Genomic DNA, 19,055 nt, shown 5'->3' with positions numbered 1-19,055 from the left:
GAATTGTCTCTAAATACCCCTACATATAAACTAATCAAATGCTCCTATTTTCAATCAAAATACTGTAAATAGTATTAGCTGTCACTAAACAATATTAATATACTAGTTTTTAACCATAGCAGTACAACACGATGGACATAAACATGGATTTGAATATATCATTGAACGAAAACGAAGACTTAATAACAAATAACTGGCATCTGAACCAACAACTGTTGCAATTATATAAGGATATGGCTGCTATCCGTTTGCAACTGCAAGGTCACACGCAAGATATAACAAAAAGGCATACTAATTATGCAGAAGACTACTACACTGATGAAGACGAACTAGCATTAGAGGTAGAGGCACAGTCTAATTGGACCGAAGTAACAAACTAGAAGGACACGAACAGGAAGAAGTCAGAGATGACGCCTTCGCAAATCGCAAAAAATACTATAAATATTAAAAAAAGAAGCAAGAAGACAAAACAGAGGGATTTTCCCCCCTCCGATAAAGGTAAGCAATGTTGGAAATTTTCATTTTTTTAGATCACAAATAAAGGGAGTAGCCTCTGGCCGAGTGCAGTTTAAAAATTTGTCTAACGTTGATATTAACGTAACCCTTAGTAATGAAACGGACTACAGAATTTTATAAAAACATCTCATTGAGATGAACTAAAACAGTTCATTCAATAAACTCGATTACCACACTTATCAGTGATAAGTGCTATAGAATAGCTATACTGACATTCCAACAACAACAAAAAACACTTCTTGGAACATTTGCTGACGACACAATTATTATGACGAAAGATGCCTAGGGCAATAGAAAAAGTGTAAGTGCCAGTCAACAAAATCTACAAAAGGACGAAAAATTGGAAAGTTCAACTTAATAGCTCCAAATCTATCTACGTTAATTTTGCATTGAGGCGAAATAATAAAAACTTAATTATATCACTCAATGGATGCCCCATTCCTCAAACAGAATCAGCTAAATACTTTGGAATTCAGCTTGACAGTAGATTAAATTTGAAGCATCACGTTAGACAAAAAGCAAAAACACATTAGAACCAAAATAAAACAACTATACTGGCTAGTCGGAAGATACTCTCAACTTGATCTAAAATCAATCAGGTTGACCTATAATACAATTATAAAGTCAATTTGTTTAAGTTGTACTAAAAATTCTTTGACCTTTGATTAATCCAATTGCACTAAAAATTCAAATCAAGTGGCCATAAAACTCTGTCAAAACAATGTTCTGCAATTGATTACCAATGCCTATCACTATGTAACCAATGAAGAACTGCACGATGACCTGGAAATTAAATGGATTTGTGAAGTTTTCCAAGATTTCGCCTTGAAACATGAAAGAAGATTACTAAATCATACTAATGTGGAAGCAATACAATTGCTGGACAGCGCGCAGGAAGGAGGAGATTTTACATTAGGAGATTGAAGCGAACAAAACCATATGAACCTATATAAAGTCTATACATTTAGTGTAAACTATAGCTATAAGTTAATAGTTAATAAATAATTATAATTTTATAATTGAGAAATACATTTGAGAATATATTTTCTCGCACTCGTGTCACAGGTCATTAAATACAAAATTATTATGCATTATTCTGATGCTGATAATAATAATAATATGCCTACATATGTGAAATTTTGAAGGAATTAGCGAAAACTCAAATCAAAATACCAGAACACCAGATACCACAAAAGAGGAAAAAAACGAGCCATTATGCCAACTAATGAAATTTCCATTATATATTACAACAAAATACTCTGATTTCTACCAACAACATTTATAATCCATCCCAGGGTGAAATTTCTAATCCATATTTGTTTACCATGTACCAGACCGCAAACAGGTTTATTCTATATGCATATAATTCGCTTTACATATTTATTAAAGCTAGAGTTAGGAAATATTAGTATAAGTTGGAAAAAATGGGTATTTCTCCGTATACGAAAAAAATCTTTACTACAGTCAGATTGGGGTTATTCTAACCGTTATTTTTTTTTATTCAATAGCATTTCAAATTATATTGTTAAAAAATTTCATATTATTTATATAACAATTTATTACACTTTAGATTGTAAACAAATTAAATTGGTGTACTACGTTGAAAGGGAACAAATGATAGCCGGTATTGCAGAATATGAATGGCCATGATTAAAAATGAAAATCTAAGCAAACCTACAGCCTCCATCAAGTGGATATTCAATAAGCGCATTAAACAAAAGAGAATAATGTAAAATAATCTGAAAAACAATTAGATACAGTAACCGACTTCATTTTTAAATTTCAGAGACATCGTTAACCCTTATGATTATAGGACTTAATAACTCCTATAGTGTTATCCAAAGATGGAGCTGTGATAAAACAAGATGTCGTGGAAAACTTGATTCAAATGTTTACCGATGCAGAATAACAACAGCAAATTTGAATTGTTAAAGAGTTATATTAGTTTAGAATATTTATAAAGGTTGAAATTATTATTATACATTATGTAATATTATTATGATGTAATATAATGGTTATGATTATTATTATCATTAAATATTGTTAGATTAAAATAACTAAATGATACTGTTGCTAAGTACTAATATTGTAATTAACTACTATTGTAAAAGCGAGTTATTTCTTAATATAATTTTTAAATTCATCAAAAAAAAAAAGAAACACTTGTGGTTCAAGGAGTTGGAAATCCCAGAATTGACCGTTAGAAAATTTGCGTTAACGGTACAACATCGATCATATTTTAAGGGTAATTTGATATTTTATTGGTGCGCTTTATGTTCCTGGAAAAATTGGGATACCCGCAAAGAAATTAAAAGAGCGGTGTTGTCACCTCTTGGGATTGGGATATGCCATCCTTACAAACACCCAGCACTAAAAACAATTGCCATAATTGGCATCATGTTTAGACCCTCCTCGAACTGCATTTGGCAAATGTGATAACTTAACATGCCCAAGGGCTTTTCGAACTCTATGAAAGTTCATTTACGCAGCCACGACCGTCAGATTAACTAGGTTATTCAATGGTGTCGATTATACAGTGTTTTATGCTGCACAATCCGAGTTTTCACAACGGTGAGTTTATCACAGAATATTCCAGTTTTATCTTTACTTTAATTCTGTTCATTTAACTATTTATTTACCTACTCATTAATTTTTTCATTAATTCATTAATTCTATTCAATTATATTGATATATTCAGTTATTTATTAATTTATCTATTCAGTTAGCTATTCAGTTATTAATTTATTCTGAACATTCTCCGCTATTTATTTATTTAATTATTATAACTCATTATCCTTATCAATAAATTGATAAGGGAGTTAATTACTTACAACAACAATAAGTAAAACAACCGTCGAGGCGACACATTTAAAAAAATATTGTTATTTATTTTCATTTATTTGACTAATAGATACGCGAGACTATAATGTACAATTACCCTTAATATCACAAACAATACAATTCAAATAACTGTCATGGGTATCCGTAAACGAAGACTTTCTCACGGACGCTCTGTACAGTCTCCTGATCGTATTCCCTCCCAGCGCAGGGATCGAAGCTTCTCGGATACTACTTTATCGTATTGTTACCGTTTACCGACTATCATGACCAACTTTCTGGAAAGCATTACACAGTGCGAAAGACATAATATTCCTGGTAGAAGGTTGTGATGATGTCTAGAAGGAAACGACCGGAAGACTTACGCCAAATACTATTACGAGAAATTGGTATTGCTAAATAAATGTAAAATACACGGGGAAGATGCTATCTCATGCCTAGTAGGAGGACTAACCGATACAGTTATTGGAACTGGGGCGACGGCTGGAAATCATCAAACTCCTCGAGTCATTATACAAGTCATATACATTATACAAATTCAAAAAAACCCACACATACCACATTTAATTCTAGAGACATAAACAGCCACCTACCAGCACCACAAAAGGAATTATTTGCGTTGTAATTTCTGTTATTATTATGGATATTGGTTTATTATATGGTTTTCGTAAAAAGAACGCGGTAACTCAGCCCATTTTATGACTAGTTACCGACAAACAACAACGAAAAATTTTATAAAGAAATTAAGGTTAATGGAGCATCACCATTGGCATATGTAGACTTATGGAGTTCATGCAGCACAATCCGGCAACAGGAAGAAGAGACAGCAGCTTTAACTTAAGATTCCAATAACAAAACCGTTCTTAGCGGATATGGTAACGGATAACTTTTTACAAAGGGAATGCTGTCTATGCCGATAGAAATTGACAGCATAAAACAACTATTGAAGATCATGTCAATCCCCAATTATGCACAAGAAGTGCCTCTCCTAGTAGGGATAAATTTTACAGAACTTCCAAATATAGTTGTCATAAAAGATAATGTCATGTTAACCTTTACCCAAAAGAACACCAAAAACCTAAGTGCCATAGCACCCGAAACCACCAACAACAAAGTTATCCTGAGAGTTAGAGAAGATTTCACATTTTTACCAAACCATTGGGAGCATAGGAGTTTCCGGCGATAATTGTTAGGGAGAAGTTTACGTAGAAGCCAGTACTAGACACCAAGAAGGCCAAGAATACTGTATACTCTAAACAGTTCTTCGTATCCACAAAGATCAACTTTCAGTAATACCATGTATCAGTATGACCGATCAAGAGATACACTTCAGAAAGAACAAACTGCTAACACGAGGCCGCAGTTGTGTGGAAAATATGTACCAGGAAGAAACTATAACCGTACGAGAAACGGGTTTATGGCCTTTACCTTTATGTGACAGAAGTCCGAGCAGTAAATGAGACCCTAAACTTAACGAAATGCGCATTTCTGAAGACATCAGTCACATACTTGAGTTATGATATCGAACAGGGAATTGTCAGACTAGGAGTAGATAAGACCAAGGCGGTAGAAGATTTCCCAACACAAAACAGTTCATGAAATCCGTCAATTTATCGGTTAGATGGGTTATTTTAGACATTTCGTTAAAGACTATGCGATTATAGCCAAGCCGTTGACAACTCTGGCCAAGAAAAACATCCCATGGAAATGAAATTACAAAGATGAAAATTCTTTCCGAACTCTTCAAAAGATCCTGATGAGCCGACCTATTCTAAGTTTATTTAATCCGGACAGTTCCACCGAACTCCACACGGATGCAAGCTAGATAGGTTTGACAGGTATTTTGATACAACGAGGCCCTGACGAACGATTACAACCTGTAGCTTATTACAACCGACAGACAACAGATGCGGAACGAAAATATTATTCCTACGAGTTGGAAACTCCAGCTGTTGTGGAAAGCCTGAGGAAATTCAGAAATTATCTTTTAGAAATTCAGTTCACGGTAATGACGGACTGTAATCCTTAAAATTCACCAGCCAAAAAAAGAATATGATACCGCGGATTGCTGGATGGTGGCTTGAACTTCAAGACTTCACTTTTAAGGTCCAATATAGACCAGGAAATCGAATAGGACACGTTGACGCTCTGAGTCGAAATCCATGTAAGAATTATAACAACCAAGAATGTGAAGCTCTCCTGCACATACAAGAAGCTGATTAGGTTCTTTCGGGACAGTTTACAGAGGGCAAGCTGAAAAACATTTACGACGTTCTGTCCAGACCACCAATGCCAACGCACGAAAAGGGAGTTAATAGGAATTATTGCCTACGAGATGGAAGACTTTACCGAATAACAGTGAAAGGAATCTTGTGGGAGGTGCGAGAAGAATGAGACAACAAGTTATTAAAGCAGCTCATGATGATCTATATCACTTCGGTGTGGATACAAGACGCTACATAAGTTATGTGGAGCACATTGGTTTCCAAGGATGAACCAACCTTGACAAAAAAAGAAAGGCTACAAACTTATGAGGAGGGTGATTTAGTTACCATTCTTAAGCAGATTCAGTCTACAGCCGCCAGTAGAAAATTGAAAGCTCCGTATAGTGATCTTATGGTTGTGAAAGTCGTTATACCAAACAACCGATATGTAGTGACGGATATGAAGAACTCTCACCGGAATCGGCGATCAACAAGGTACAAGAAAACTGTATCGACATCGTTACAGACCGTATGTGCTGACAGCGCGAGTGAGGAGGATGGTGCGGTATTGTCGTCAGACGATTATGGACCCATAGTATCTCGGGACGAGATATTTTCAGGAGTGCCGACTGTAAAAGCGATTATTTTTTAATATAATTTTTTAAATTCATCTCTAAAAAAACAACGAAAAAAGAATCATTTGTGATTCGAGGAGTTGGTAATCCCAGAATCGACCGTTAGAAAGTTTACGCTCACGGTAAATATTGATCATATTTTAAAGGTAATTTGATAGTTTATTGGTGTGTTTCATGTGTCTGGGAAAATTGAAATACCGGCAAAGAAACTAAAAGGCGAGGTTGTCACCTCTGCTCGATTGGGAACTGCCACCCTTGCAGACACCCAGCACCAAAAACCATTACCATAATTGGAAACATGTTTAGCCCCCTCCTCGAACTGTATTTGCCAATGTGATAACTTAACATGTCCAAAGGCTTTTCGAGCTCTATGAAAGTTCATTTATGCAGCCGCGACCGTCTGAGTAACTGCGTTTTTCAATCGTGTCGATTATGCAATGTTTTATGCTGCACAACCCGAGTTTTCAAAACGGTGGGTTCACAGAGTATTCCAGTTTTATTTTTGTTTTAATTCTATTCATTTCACTATCTATTTACCTATTTATTTATCTATTCAGTTATCTATTTATTTATCTATTCAGTTATCAATTTATTCTCCGCTATTTCTAAATTTTTGGAGCACTCTATCGACAATTAGAAATCTGGCACTGTTGCCGGGTTTATGCATAGTTCTGATTTTACCTCAAAGAGGCAATGACTTAATTACGACGTAAATGACAATGAATGTTTGTGAATGTTTTAAATATACATCGTTTCGAGATTATCAGATTTTAATGAACATCTAATAAGAATTAACTGAATAATTAACTGAATTTAATTTAACTTAATATATTAACAGCACTTATTCTACACATAATTAGTAATTTCAAATTGTCTTCCGTAATAGTTAAGATAAATAAATTAATTTTGCGGCAGGCTCACCAGGCTGGTAATATTTTATTATTAATAATTTTATTATTTTATTAAAAAATGGCAATATTCTTAGTTTAATAAGCATACTTGTTTCGAAGAAATCATATTGTAGAATCTTAATTTATAATAATCCCATTCCGAATTATTATTTTAATTCTGCTACATGATTGAAAATATTTACCACAGACAGTTTATAAAACTTTTTTAAACAATAAGAGGTTTTAAATTATGTTTGTATAGATCGTATTTCTGTTATATGCAAATATGCAAATAACAATAAGAAATAAATACAAATAACAAATTAAGACATTTTAATTTTCACCATTTAGGAAAAAGGAAGGAAAAAAACAGGAACAAAACATAATAACTATGTATTATGGGCAATTATTTTTTATCTGAAAAAATATGATTGAAATGCATTTAAAGAATTAGTTATCAAAAGGTGTAAAACGACAAAAGTGATCTAACAGGGTTTCGGCAGAATTCAATCTTAAAATATATAATAACATTAATATATAATTGTATAAATTGTATAATGTGTTGGTCGATAGTATAAATAATATATTTTGTGTATTACGTATGCCTAATATATTATGGCAATAATGAATTATAATTTGTATATAATTATGCAAGCTCAAAAAAAAACATTACAATCATTTGCTTTGCAGTAATGTAAATTAATCGTTGGTCGTTAATTAGTTGTAAATATATCTAGTAGAAGAAAATAAAGATTACTTATGGTATAATATTTAAGCGAGTTATCTAACTATATTTCAGTCAAGAGTTAAAGGGCTCTATCTCGCTATTTAAAATTAATCAAACAATTAGAGGCTACTAACGTTTTTAACATTCAGTAAATAGTTTTTCCTTCTTAACGATTGCTTGTCATTTTAATTTTTGCTAATAAACTAATATAAAAATTTAAAAATTTACATAATTATAATTACTGTATGGACCCAATGACATTTCACGGCATTGCACGGCAAACAGTCGATAGTCGTAAAACAGTCGAAACAGTCGATAGTAAAAAAAATTGCGACTGAAAGTAGTAATTACTATTTTCAGTCAAATGCATGGTTCGACTGTTTTTTTTCCATTCGTGATATCAGACGAAGATGTACGAATTCTTGTCTGTATAAAATGTGAGATAGGAAGGGACGGAGATAAATGCTTGGAGTAGTTAATTTTAAATGTGTTTATATTCTCCAATGGTAGTATAAGCAAGACAGAGATGTATATATATTCATTCACGTGATAACTCTAAAAAAGAAAAGGAAAAAAATACCAATTTCTATTAACATTTAATATAATTTTAAAGGAAGTAGGATTACTTTTATGCTGAATGTTCTGTGGATGTGTAAAAATGAATGGAATAATAACACCACAAATGTTTTATCGTGTTTCAATATATTAATTGCTATTTTTTAATAATATAGTATAATAAATATGAATGGTGCAATACAACTTAAACAAAACCTAAAATTTAAAGATTTTCAATAACCATAACTATTAAATAAAATGTAAACGTATACCTAATCATTGAAAAATCTAATCCATGATGAACCTAAAAATGATCGTACAATAACTACCAGACCCTTTCTAAATAAAAGTTTTACTTATTTTTGGACGGAATTATTTTAAAATTACTGTGAATATTATCATGTTCAACTTTTCTCCCGTGAGGCGATTTATTCGATCGATAATTATTTGCCCAGATATTGAAAAAACTCGTTCTGAGGAGACTGGTGTTACCGGTGGAGTAGTTTAAGTGTAACTGATATAATTCACGTATTGTTATTTTATGGGCTTGCTAAAAATCCAATGGGTTTTCTAAAAGCCCAATAAATGACAATTCCAAATACGGCTGAATCTTTAATTTTGCTGCAGTACTTGGAGTAATTACTTCTTTCATTTTATCCATTTTTTATCAAAATATCTTCAGATGTCAATACATTCTTGGTCAGTAATTGTATCTTGAATTTGGAGTTGTGAAAAGATATTTGTATTTTCAAGTTAGAATGGAAGATATCTCTTATGATTACATTTTGTATCGCCTTAGCATCATTTGCAACACCAAATCCTGCTTTTTAAGTCTAGGATCTAAAAGTGGGAAATTTCCGGATATTGTGTTCATTTCTAAAATTGTCAGTCTTTTATTGATGACATCAACAACCAAGTCCTGAAAAAGTTGTTCCCAACCCACAACAACCAATAACAGTTTATAAGATAAGAGTAATAAAACACATCCATGACCTATTGATAATCATCACTACAAACTACAGAATTAAGACAATGAGCTATGAAACAATAAAAATTCAATTGTTCGAAGCTGAGCACTTTAAAGTTCTAGTAAAACAACTAGACGAAAGAAACACCCAGTACCATACATTCAGGTCTAAATCCGAGAGAACATTTAAATTCGCGTTAAAAGGAATACATCACGGGACGGATTTTAACACCGTCAAGGTAGCCCTAGCTGAACAAGGCCACGAGGTAGTTAATGTTCACAATATACGACACCGAATAACAAAAAACCTCGGTCTATCTTCTATATTGATTTAAAACCTAACGTAAATAATAAGGCGGTGAATGCAATCACCAAATTAGAAAACAACATTATTAAGTGCGAACCACCACACACAAAAAGAATTATACTACAATACACAAGCTGGCGCAAATCATTTAGATGTGTAAAATGTGCAGGAGAACGAGAAACGACATCACAACCTACTGAAACTAGCAGCAACATCTCTAGATTAGAAAACATGATGGCCAAACTAATGGATCAAATGAGTACGATGCTTGGCCTACTCACAACCGCCGTCAGCAAACTTGCCTAATGCCTGAAACCATTAGCTACAAAATGGCCGTCTGAAATTACAATGGGTTCCAACAACATGCCTGTGAACTAAAAATGTTCCTAACTAAACAAAATATTGATGATATGATGGTTTCCGAAACACATTTTACGGACAAACATTATTTGAAAATTCCCAAATATAAATTTTATCAATCAAATCACCCTGATGATAAAGCGCATGGGGGTACAGCCATAATCATTCGAGATGATATAAAGCATCTCGAAAAAGAAAAAATCAGCAAAGACTACCTGCAAGCAACCAGTATAACCATAGGTAATAGATTTATAGCCGTAGGAGATTACAATGCAAAACATTTAATGTGGAGGTTCAAGAATAATAACCTCAAAAGGTAGAGAACTGCTAAAAGCAATAAATGCAGATAATTTACCACATATCGTATACGTATTACAAAAAATATTGATACAAAAAAGTGTCATGCAGAATCCTGTTTGGACCTGTCTTCTTATCACTCACCAATAATAGTAACACTTTTTTCAAAAATAGTCATAAAAAATAAACCCCTTTCTCTGTGCAATAATAGAACTAAATGATACTCATTTAGAGAAAACTTAGACCAAAAGATCTCTCTAAACTTACCGTTACAAAATAAAATTGGCATAGAAATGGCAGCAATAAACATTACAAAAAATATACAGGAGGCAGCATATTCCGCGACTCCAAATAATGAAACATTCATATAAAAAAATACACATATATCATGTATAATATAAAGAAAGACAGCAGATAAAAGAAAGTTACGACGGAATTGGCAACAGCAAAGGACTGAAGAGAATAAGAGAAAATTTAATAGGGCAATAAAAGAGCTAAAATAACTAATCCAAATTGAACAAAACCAAGGCATTCAAGAATGCCTAGAAAACTTGACATCAACTGAGGCTACAGACTATTCGTTGTGGAAAGTAACAAGAAAGCTTAAGAGATCCCAGCAACATAACCCCCCTATTAAAACAAGCGAAGATAATTGGACTAGAAGCAATAAAGGGTAGGCCGACATTTTCTCAAAACACTTAAAAATTGTTTTATACCTTTCCAGTCTCAGCTATATAAAGATGACGAAAATAAAATTGCTAGCTTTCTGGATTCGCCATTTGAAATAGACTTAGCGCAGGAGAAATTAACGATCAAAAAAGTTAAACATTATTACCATTTATATTTAATGCTATGCTACGAATTAATTACTTCCTTAGCATCTGGAAATTACGTAAAATACTAATGATTCTTAAAACAGGAAGAATATCAGAAGGTGTGACCTCCTACTGGCCTATAAGTTTATTATCGATAATCTCGAATGTTTTCGAGAAACTATACAACAAGAAGCTAAACTATATAATAGAAAAAATGAACATTATTCCAGAACATCAGTTTGGGTTGCGCAATTGCATTGGACTATAGAACAAGTGCATAGACTTGTAAACAAAATAAACATTGACCTAAATGCCAAAAGATATTGTTCGGCTACTTTTCTAGATATATCTCAGGCCTTTGACAAAGTATGGAATACGGGCTTGCAGGTTAAACTAAAAAAACTTCTCCCTCATCCGGACTATCAATTACTAAAATCGCATCTCACTGATAGACATTTTATTGTAAATCAAGGCAATGAACATACCGAATTAAATACCATATATTCAGAAGTTCCGCAAGGTAGCGTACTGGTCCAGTACTGCATCTTCTGTATACGGCTGATTTGCCCACTACAAAAATAACTACTTTGACAACATACGCAGACGACACAGCAATCTTGGCATCCCATGAAGATCCGGTCACAGCATCAATGAACCTACAAACCCACCTGGATCAAATACAATTATGGTTGAAGACATGGCTCATTAAAGTCAATGAAACAAAATCCACCTATGTAATGTTTTTTCCCTTTACTTAGGTGGTTTAGGTAGGTGGTATGCCTGTGGTGTTATGTTAGAAAGTACAATGATGTTATGCTTGAATTCCTTTAGAAGTTGTCGTTGGCTATAAGAGATAGATGAGATATATTGATCGTACTTTTGTTCGTCATCTGAGTCCAATATGCCGAAGAGCCATTTATTGATATTGCCGATGGCGTTTATTTGTCCACGCTTTTGTTTATTTAGTTATTATTGATTGTTAAATTGGTTTAGGCAGTTTTCTATTTGTCTTATATTGAGGTCATAATAGGTAGTTTGCTGTGTATATGTTATATATGTGGGTTCTAGGACTATTGGGGGATAGGGTTCAGAACTTCTACGTGGCACCATACTAGGGGAAGGGCGATTAGCCAGAAGAGAATTTCCATTATCTGAAATAATAAAACCATCACGAAGTGCAGACGCACTTTCCATGCTCTGTTTGGGAGAGTTGACGATGATTGATATTCACTGGTGTACATGTTCTTCTAGGCAGGCTAAACCTTATATGCATGGATTTTGTTTCATTGGCTTTAATGCGCCATGTCTTTCTTCAACCATAATTGTATTTGCTCTGGGTGCGTTTGTAGGTTTATTGATGCTGTGACTGGATCTTCATGGGATTCTAAGATTGCTGTATCGTCTGCATATATTGCCACAGTAGTTATTATTGTGGTGGGCAGATCAGCCGTATACAGAAGATACAGTACTGGACCCAGTACACTACCTTGCGGAAGTCCTGAATATATGGGATTTAATTCTGTATGTCCATCGCCTTGATTTACAATAAAATGTTTATCAGTGAGATATGATTTTAGTAACTGATTCGCATGAAGGAGAAGTTTCTTTAGTTTAACCTGCAAGCCCGTATGCCATACTTTGTCAAAAGCCTGAGATATGTCTAGAAAAGCAGCCGAAAAATATCTTTTGGCAATTAGGTTAGGTCAGTTTACAAGTCTATGCACTTGTTCTGTAATCCCATGCTTATTGCGAAAGCCATACTGATGTTCTGGAATAATTTTTCTTTTTTCTATTATATAGTTTAGTTTTTTTATGTATAATTCGAAAACTTTCGAGATTATCGATAATAAATTTAAAATTTATAGGCCGGTAAGAGGTCACATCTTCTGGCATTTTTCCTGTTTTAAGAATCATTAATATTTTAACTACTTTCTAGATACTAGGGAAGTAATTAATTCGTAGCATAGTATTAAATATAAATGTTAATAGTTTTATACACTTTTCTGATAGTTTTTTTAAAATTTTATCAGTAATTAAGTCATAACCAGGAGCTTTTTTAATATTAATCTCTCTCATTATTGTTTGTTTAACATTTTTGACCGTTAATTTCTCGTGCGGTAAATCCATTTGAAATGGCGAATCCAGAAAGCTAGCAATTTTATTTTCGTCATCTTCATGTAGCTGAGACTGGAAAGGTTTAAAAACATTTTTTAAATGCTTTGAGAAAATGTCGGCCTTCTATTTATTGCTTCTCGCTCAATTATTTTAGTTTGTTTTAATAGGTGGGTTATGCTGCTGGGATCTCCTAAGCTTTTTTGTTGCTTTCCACAACGAATAGTCTGTAGCCTCGGTTGATGTCCAGTTTTCTAGGTATTCTTGAATGTCTTGGTTTTGTTCAATTTGGATTAGTCCTTTCAGCTCTTTTATTGCCCTATTAAATTTTATTTTATTCTCTTCAGTCCTTTGCTGTTGCCAATTTCGTCGTAACTTTCTTTTTTCTCCTATCTGTTTCTGTATTGTACATGATATATGTGTATTTTTCATATATCCTGATATCTATATATCCATTTCAGTTTGTAATGGTAAGTTTAGACAGATGTTTCGGTCTAAGTTTTCTCTAAATAAGGGCCAATTACTTCCTTTATTGCACAGAGAAGGGCTTTTATCTTTGATGGTAATTTTTGAAGAAATTGTTAGTATTATTGGTGAATGATCAGAAGACAGGTCTAAACATGATTCTGCCTGATACTTTTTTGGATCAATATTTTTGTAATACAGAAATCTCTTGTATCTGGTTTTTTAATTCTGTCTGAAGGCCAATATGTTGGTTCACCAGTAGAGATATGTTGTAAGTTATCTGTCCTTATGGTTTTTAGCAGTTCTCTACCTTTTGAGGTTATTATTCTTGAACCCCACATTAATTTTTTTGCATTATAATCTCCTCCGGCAATAAATCTATTACCTAGCGTAATGAAGAATTCTTGAACTTGTTCTGCCTTGTTGTTATGTTTGGGTGGGCAATAAATTGCAGCAATTATTAATAGTCCATGGACTTCCTCAATGGTTATACTGGTGGCTTGCAGGTAGTCTTTGCGGAATTTTTCTTTTTCGAAATGCTTTATATCATCTTGAATTATTATGGCTGTACCTCCATGTGCTTTATCGTTAGGGTGATTGGTATGATAAAGTTTATAAAGGAATGTTTTTAGGAATTTTCAAATAATGTTTGTCCGTAAAGTGTGTTTCGGAAACCATCATAACGTCAATATTTTGTTCAATTATGAACATTTTTAGTTCTCTGGCGTGTTGTTGGAGACCATTGGAATTCCAGACATCGTACTCATTTGATCCATTAGTTTGGCCATCATGTTTTCTAATCTAGAGATGTTGCTAGTTTCAGTAAGTTGAGATGTCGTCTCGCGATTTTGTACTGAACCATTTTCAACTAATTGGGCATAATTTATGTCTTTTTGACTTGGTCTGGTGGGTAGTGGTAGACTGGTAGGTATGGATTGATTTTGTTGCTGTTGATGCCTTTTTCCCCTTAAAGCAGGATAGAGTTGTGCTTGACACCTTGTGCATTGTGGTATAATTCTTTTTATATATGGTGTTTAGTATTTAATAACATTAGTTTCCAATTTGGTGATTTCATACACCGCCTTATTATTTACATTAGGTTTTATATCAATATAGAACATAAGCTGAGGTTTTTTTTGTCGTGCGATGTAGTATATTGTGAACATTTAGAACCTCGTAGCCTCTTTCAGCTAGTGCTACCTTGATAGTGTTAAAGTCCGTACCGTGATGTAATCCTTTTAACACGAATTTAAATGTTCTCTCGGATTTTGACCAGAATGTATGTTATTGGGTGTTAGTTTCATTTAATTATTTTACAAGAACTTTAAAGTAATCTTTTTTTTAATTTAAATAGCTCACTGTTTTAATTGTGTAGTTCATAGTAATAATTTTCAATAGGTCATGGATGTGTTTTATTACTCCTAGCTCATAGACTGTTATTCGTGGAGGTTTGGGAACAACTTTTTCAAGGCTTGGTTTTATATTCTCTTCATTTTCTTTTGACAGGTTGCTAAATCTATATTTTGTCTCTATTTTGTTGGTTTCTGTAAAAAATATTCACTAATTCTTGTTTGTTTCCTCGCGATTTCTTCTTCTGAACATTTGCTTTTTGTTAATGACTGTAGTCCATTCTGATGGTAGAGTTTGCGTTACTGCTGATTGTTCTAATCTTATATCAAAGTGTGCAGGTGATTTGGTTGAATCGCTGTGGTCTGCCATTTTCAGATTTTTAATATTTTATTTTATTTACTTCCAGAGGATAAAAAAATAGAATAATTACATTATTTATTTCACATGCTTCATTTTTCACTTACGTTATTTTTTGCACCAGTTTTTGACCAAAAATACTATAAATGAATTAAACTATCACTAATAAAAATGAGATACAGTCTTTTTGTCCGGTCACGTAAACATGTATTCACTACACTTTAGGTCTGCTGAGAGACGGATAGCCGCATCTGTTATGCGTTTTTAACATTCAATTAAATAACCGTAATAAAATACTGGATTTTTTAAAGAAAATTATCTTCTAGAACTTGGAGCGTATTGAAAATACGTCTTCACCCTACAAAGGTTGGAACCGCACTATAGCTAAATCACTTAAAATACCGTTCAATATGAATTTAAACAGCTATTCATTCTAGTCGTTGAACCACCAATGAACCAGAAAAGAGTTTACATAACGAATAATATTGTTCTTAAAATGTCGCAGTATAGGTCGTGTGGAAGTGAAGTCGTCTTCAAAATGTGACAAATCATCGTTTACAAATATTTAATCATTCTTAGAAGATAAATCAATTCATGTAAGAATATACATTTATTTAATTTTTTCTTTGAACATTTCCAAGTTAGCAACAATCAATTTATTCTCTCCTCAATCAAGATAGCACATTTTCCTTAATGGTATTGTTCAAATATATAAAATCTACGAGGTTATAAGTAACCAGTTTTCTATATAATAATTGCGATATAAATAATTGGGCGGATGCGCCTACATACATCCTTATGTATATATGGTTGCATAAGCAACTATTACGCTCGTACTAATGCCACCCGGACAGGATGAAGATCCCGCTATCTTAATTCATTCTGTGTTGGGGCTATGACCGAGATGGTTGACGAAATAAATAGAGAGTGACTCAGTTGAATCCGGTGTTTTAATTGCCCAAACACCTTCACTAAATCGATTCTACACAATCGGTTCTAACAAATCAGGAGTGGGATAAAACACTAAGCGCTCACAGTGATTTATAGTGATTGTTTAAAATAGTGTTTAGTGTGTAAACGAGGCAAACTAGAATCCATGAGGCGTACAAGGTAATATAAAGGAATATTATTAAAACACTATTGATTTAGATCAATCGGCACAAAGGCAGTTTGTTTATTAAATAGTAATTTGCAATAAACACGAAAATAACATAATGTAAACGAACATCGGCGCATACCCAAGCCATAAAATGGCGCCGAAATGGATGAAACGTAAATAAAGGATGGAGGTATGAATTTAAAACATTTTAGTTACACTGCAGCATGAAAAGGGAACTTTCCTTAAATTCAGAAAAAGAAATGTTGAAGAAAAATTCAGCGTGGCGAATTTGTTCTAGGTAATAGGCGACGCAAATTGATTGTCCACCCTGAGCCCAATGGCACAGGACCGGATTTGGAAAAATAATTTATTTATTTATTTTTTTTACAAGCGACAACATTTTCAAATGCAACAGGCGTACTTTCTATTTATTATAGGTAGTAGATAAATTTTAAAATTATAGTTTTTCTGATTCATCTGTTTTTTTCCCACAAGGATTCTGTTGCAAATTGATAGACATGACAATGAGGTACGCCAGCAAGTCAGCATGATATGGAACAGCGAAATAGCTGCCTATATAGAGAGCAATAACCTGTGATACACCAATTCGCAACTAGCAGGCCACAGACATGGTGAACTACACAAGTTCACTATAGTGAAAGACAACATCAGGTATATCAATAAGATTGACGCCACCTAACAGTCCTGCACGATGAGAGACAGGAAGTGGTACATCAACAGGACGGACGCCAACTAAGCCTGCATCATGACAGACAGGACGAGGTACACCAACGGGAGGGATGCCACTGAAAGTTCACCACGAGTTCGCAGACTAAGTATCAGGTATGTAAACAAGATCGACATCAATCTGGGGAGCCATGACAAACGATCCGCTAACTTGGGTGTTCAGCGACGTGAGCCTCGCCAACTTAGCGGCCGCAACAGCGATCGGCCTATTTGAAGGGTCTCGCCCCGCTAACCTGGGGAACCACAACAAGTCTGCCGCCCACTTAGGAAATCCATGAAAGAGTCCAATCAATTTGGGGAGTTCGCTATATGCGTACCGCCAATCCAAGGGTCCACGACTTGCATGACGCCTACCAGACTAGCGTGGCGCCCTCCTGGGAGCCTACAATCAGCGTGAAGCCTCTTCGAGGGGTCCACAACATGCATGCCTCCTACCTGACGGGCGTGAAAAAAACCTATGGTCCGCAATTAGCTCGCAGGCTATTCAAGGGCCCTGCAACCAGCTTGCCGCCTACCTGACGGTCGCACAACAGGTGTGACGTGTGTGGAGAACCACGACGAGCCAGGAAGGTCAACAATAAGCTTCCCGTTAACCTGGGGGCCACAACGGGCAGTCCATTGAACAGGGGCCACGCAGCAGGCTTGCATCCCACCATGGGGCCAACACTTAGGAACCACCAACCTTGTGGAGCCATCGCAGACCAGCTGCCCATCCAAGAGACCACTACAGAATGACCAAGCACGGTGACACAGCGAAATATCAGCAGGCCCATATATATGTGGGGTACGCCAACGAGATGAACAACAACTAGAGTCACCAATGCAAGCGACAACAAATCAGCCGCCAATATAAAGGGTACTAAACAAACAGGGGCCAGCCATTCGGCCACCGAGCCGTCATCAGAGACGCTTCTACGAACGTCTACAAACAGTCTGCCAGCGCAGGAAGGGTCAACCAACCGGTGGCCATCGCAAGCGACGTTTCAATGAACGTCTACAATAAGGCTGCTAGCAAAAGGTGGTCAACCAGTCGGTGGCCATCGCAAGCGACGTTTCTATGAACGTCTACAACCAGGCTGCTAGCAAAATGGGGCCAACAAACCGGTAGCCATCGTAAGAGACGTTTCTATGAGCGTCTACAACTCGGCAGTCATCAAAAGGGGGTCAACCAACCGGTGATCACCAGGAGAGATGTTGAACCTCTACAGCCAGGTCTCAACTACGGGCGACAATAGCAGTCACGACATTCATATGAATGTCGGCAGCCTGTCCTTTCACAGGGGATGCATGCAGTCAGACGAACAAGAAGTTTGTCCACCCATCAGGCCTTCACCATGGCCGAGAGCAGCAGTAGGAGCAACCAGATTGAGGTCTACAGTCAAACCACCATCACAGAGGCATCCGCAACCAAGACAGATAGTCTATCAGGCCACAATTGGCGTGAGTATTAACATCTAGGTTGAACTGATGAACATCTAGAGAACCGCCAAGCAGACACTCCAACGCGAACACACATAGCCAAGCGAATTAGTTAAACATCTACAGTCAGTCATCTACCCACCAACATGGGGGCCTTATCATTCATTACAACCAGATGAATGTCTGCAGTCAGGGTACCAACACGGGGCCAACAGTACGCATGACAATCAGATAAACATTTGACATCAGGGCATTAGTAGGGTGAATATTAGTTTCCAGGCCGACAAGATAGTTGTCTGCAATTAGACCACTAACATCAAGAATAGCAGCAACAGCCATGCCAACCTAATGGGCGTTTGCAATCAGACTGCCATCATTAAGGGGAAACCAATAGC

General features: G+C 35.2%; 1 long non-coding RNA gene across 1 annotated transcript; it reads left to right on the top strand.

Annotated features, from left to right (window-relative positions):
• The first annotated feature begins 364 nt into the window (after positions 1-364).
• On the top strand, positions 365-2,231 carry LOC143205801 (uncharacterized). The gene is made up of 2 exons (XR_013007918.1): positions 365-498; positions 2,087-2,231. It is a non-coding gene; the product is annotated as an uncharacterized LOC143205801 (long non-coding RNA).
• The last annotated feature ends 16,824 nt before the right edge of the window (positions 2,232-19,055 follow it).

Source organism: Rhynchophorus ferrugineus, unplaced genomic scaffold (assembly GCF_030347505.1).
Source record: "Rhynchophorus ferrugineus isolate W39M unplaced genomic scaffold, kcgeb_rfMv2 rfM17, whole genome shotgun sequence".
Classification (NCBI taxonomy): Eukaryota; Metazoa; Arthropoda; class Insecta; order Coleoptera; family Curculionidae; genus Rhynchophorus; species Rhynchophorus ferrugineus.
Note: the sequence above shows the minus strand (reverse complement) of the source record. Positions and strands in the feature narration are given on the sequence as shown.